General features: G+C 33.0%; 1 pseudogene; it reads right to left on the bottom strand.

Moving 5' to 3' along the window:
- Positions 1–1,177: 1,177 nt before the first annotated feature.
- Positions 1,178–1,287, bottom strand: LOC112513860 (annotated as a pseudogene).
- Positions 1,288–3,717: the final 2,430 nt, after the last annotated feature.

Raw genomic sequence — 3,717 nt, 5'->3', positions numbered from 1 at the left:
CATCGCTTCTGGTCCATTTTCATCGCCTCTAGACCAATTCATCGCCTCTGGTCCATTTTCATCGCCTCTGGACCAATTCATCGCCTCTGGTCCATTTTCATCGCCTCTGGACTAATTCATAGCCTCTGGTCCATTTTCATTGCCTCTGGACTTCTTCCAGACTTAGTCATTTCAGCAGCCTCTGGTCCATCGCCTGCCTCTAGACCAATTCATCGCCTTTGGTCTTCTTCCATACTTAGTCATTTCAGCAGCCTCNAGCAGCCTCTGGTCCATCGCCTGCCTCTAGACCAATTCATCGCCTTTGGTCTTCTTCCATACTTAGTCATTTCAGCAGCCTCTGGTCCATCGCCTACCTCTGGACCAATTCATTGCCTCTGGACTTCTTCCAGACTTAGTCATTTTAGCAGCCTCTGGTCCATCGTCTGCCTCTGGACCAATTCATCACCTCTGGTCTTCCTCCAGACTTAGTCGTTTCAGCAGCATCTTCAGATTTTCCATCCGTGACCCCGATTGCTTTGATAAAACTTTTAGAATAATTAAGATTAATTTTGGTCCTAATAATCAGTAAATTATATTTCATTTGAGATTTTATAAAATTGGTAATTTGGGGTTTGTTCAAGCGAGATGTTACACATCCAATGTAGGATGCAAACAATAATGTGAAACAAAAGAAAATACGGAGATAATCTCAAAAGTTAAAGTTCATTTTTTTTAATAATATAAGTTATGAGAACAAAATCATAATATTTAAATGGTAAATTAGAGGGGTGCATCAAACCTTGATAGTGATATAATAACAAAACGACAAATAAAGAATCAAATCACCAAGTTAGTATAATGGAATTCCCTCATAAAAAATAAAAGAGTAAATTATGTGTTTTCGTTCTTGTGGTTGTCAAAATTGTGGATTTCATCCCTATGGTTTCAAAATTTCGGTTTTCATCTCTATGGCTTGTAATCCATTTATATTTTCATCCCTGAGGCCAAAACATTATTTTTAAGTATGAAGGACTAAAATAGAGTAAATTGTAAACCATAGGGATGCAAAAAGCAATAAAATTTTAAATTATAAGGCCAAAAAAAGGTAATGAATTATAAACCATATGGATAAAAATTGTAATTTCAAAACCATAAGGACAAAAATAGAAATTTTCAACAAACCATAGGGGCTAAAAACATAAGTTAATCAAAATAAATATCAAGTAGGATAATGACCCAGATAATAGATATTAAACATGGAAGAACATATACTATACTTGATCTTAACCAAAAGGTTGAGATTAGGAAAAGATATGCTTGTTCTATTGTTAACCATTTCTTTTTGTACTTACTTTCCCCTTGCCACTTTCATTTCATCATCTAATATGAGATGCAAACAATATTGGGAAAAAAGTTAGCCCTTTTGTTTTTCTATCCACTATCCACCTCACTCATGCTTTTTTTCATTCTTTCACCCAATGTGGGATGCAAACAATGATGTAAGAAACTAAGAATATATACTATATTTGATCTTAAACAAAAGGCCAAGATCTGGGAAATGTATGTTAAACTAAATAAAACATATACTATCCTTGATCTTAATCCAAAGGTCGAGGTTCGAAAAAGATATGTTTGTTCCATTATTAGCCGTTTCTTTTTGTAATTACCTCCATATTGCCACTTTCATTTCATTATTCGATGTAGTATGCAAACAATATTGAGAAAAAGTTGGCTCTTTCCTTTTTGTATCGACCTCCCTCGTTGCCTCAATGCCTCTTTCATTCTTTCATCAAATATGTAATGCAAACAATATTGTGAGAAAAATAAATAAATATAATTTCATTCTCCATGATTGTTGCTTGTATATACAAAGACAGATTTTGTATTAAAATAGTCAATTGATTTAAATAACATATAATTAAAAATGTATTTTTCATAAATTAAATACGTATTTAGAAGCAACAACAATGGAGAGAAGACAAAGTTGCAGATTACAACAAAAAATACCAAAAACTTCAAGAATATAAAAGAAACTATTGTAACATTACTAGAAAATGATATACTTCAAACAGTGTATGAAAATCTATGAACGTGTTTCAACATTCAACATTAAGAAGGATTTTGAATGCATTTTTTGAAATTGAACATATATGAAGGTTTTATTATGAGGATCATAATTTTCATTATAAAACTTAATATAAAAAGAAAACGGTTGAAGTTATTGAAGAAATTGAAAGTTGTTGAAGGTAAATGAAGCAAAATGAAATAGTTTATATAAGGAGTTAGTTGTTCCTTGAATCTAATTTGATGCAATTGTAGGTTAAAAAAATTGAATGTTCTGGGGGTAATTGAAGCAAAAGTAAGTAAATTATATAAGAAGATGACAACATACATCCATGCACACATTGCAATGCACATAGTACTCTGTAATTGTAGTTTGGTCACCGGAGTGGGAGGAGGAGCAAGGTGATGATTGGTGTCGAGAAGTGAAGTCTGAGTGGTGGTGGAATTGTGGTGTTTGCCAAAGGGAGGAGGGTTAGTAATGGTTTTGTTCGTCAAAGTGGAGGGGAGAACGAAATGGTAATTGTGATGGTTTGATCCTTGTTCATATATGTATGTAATATGTAAGGAGTCTTCTTTTGGGAACTCTATAATTCATGAGATCCAATTTGTACCATAAAATTATTTTAAAAAATAAATCTAAAGTAAAATACGATTTTTATCCCTGTGGTTTATAGTTTATAATTGTTTCCATCCCTCGTCTTTAAAAATTGCTTTCTTTATCCTTATGGTTTCTATTTTGTTTCCTTTTTCATCTTTAAGCTAATCTTCGTTACAAAAGATCCATTAAGTAAGGATAATTTTGTCTATTTACATTTTAATTTATTTTTATTAAAAATTTAAAAATATAATATGTATATCAAGTATCAAACATGTATCTATATCCACATTAGAGATGAAAACCCTAAAGTAACCCCCCAGCTTGCCTCCTCACCTTCTTTCTTCCATCTCCGGTGAGCATCACCACCACCTCCAACGGCCTGCAACCAATCAATCTATGTCATCTTCTACTGCCACCAATGCCAGCACCTTCCCCGGGTTTTCCCCACTTGACCCGTATTCCTCCTCCCACTGCTCTGACCCCAAAATTGCACCACTATGATCTCGATGTTCAACCGTTTTTTTGATTTTGTGTTTGGTTTTTGTTGTCAATGTTCAATCCTCCCATTACTCTATCCAGTGACGGATGCAGAAAAATATATTGTAGGGGGCATGATATAAGATGAAATATTTCGAAATCTTTTTCCTATCGGCTGGATCCCAAGGAAGATCATTCAAATCAATTTCGTAAGGCATCAAAGGAGCAGAGCTTGATTCAGGTATTGATGTTTTCCTTTTAAAAAATCTTTCCATTTTTTCTAGCAATAGTAAGAACAAGATAAAAATCAATGGTTTATCTTTAACAATAGTATCATTTCCATTTGCCTACGAAATTGCAAAATTAACCTAACATTTCCTGTTGATCCCAAATCTCTCAATAACACTAATAATTAAGTTAAGAATAACCTAATTATATAGTTTAGATGAATAAAATGATGAACACTCAAGAACAAATGATAAACATTCAAAGAATATACTTGAGTGTCAAAAGATTCACTTTATTTCAATAATAGTGAAAAACGTTAAAAGATACAATAGGCCTAACCACCTATTTATACTAGTAATCTAGACAATAAG

This window comes from Cynara cardunculus, assembly GCF_001531365.2.
Source record: "Cynara cardunculus var. scolymus isolate 2C chromosome LG 5, CcrdV1, whole genome shotgun sequence".
In the NCBI taxonomy this organism is placed as follows: Eukaryota; Viridiplantae; Streptophyta; class Magnoliopsida; order Asterales; family Asteraceae; genus Cynara; species Cynara cardunculus.
This window is presented reverse-complemented; position numbering and strand designations above follow the sequence as displayed.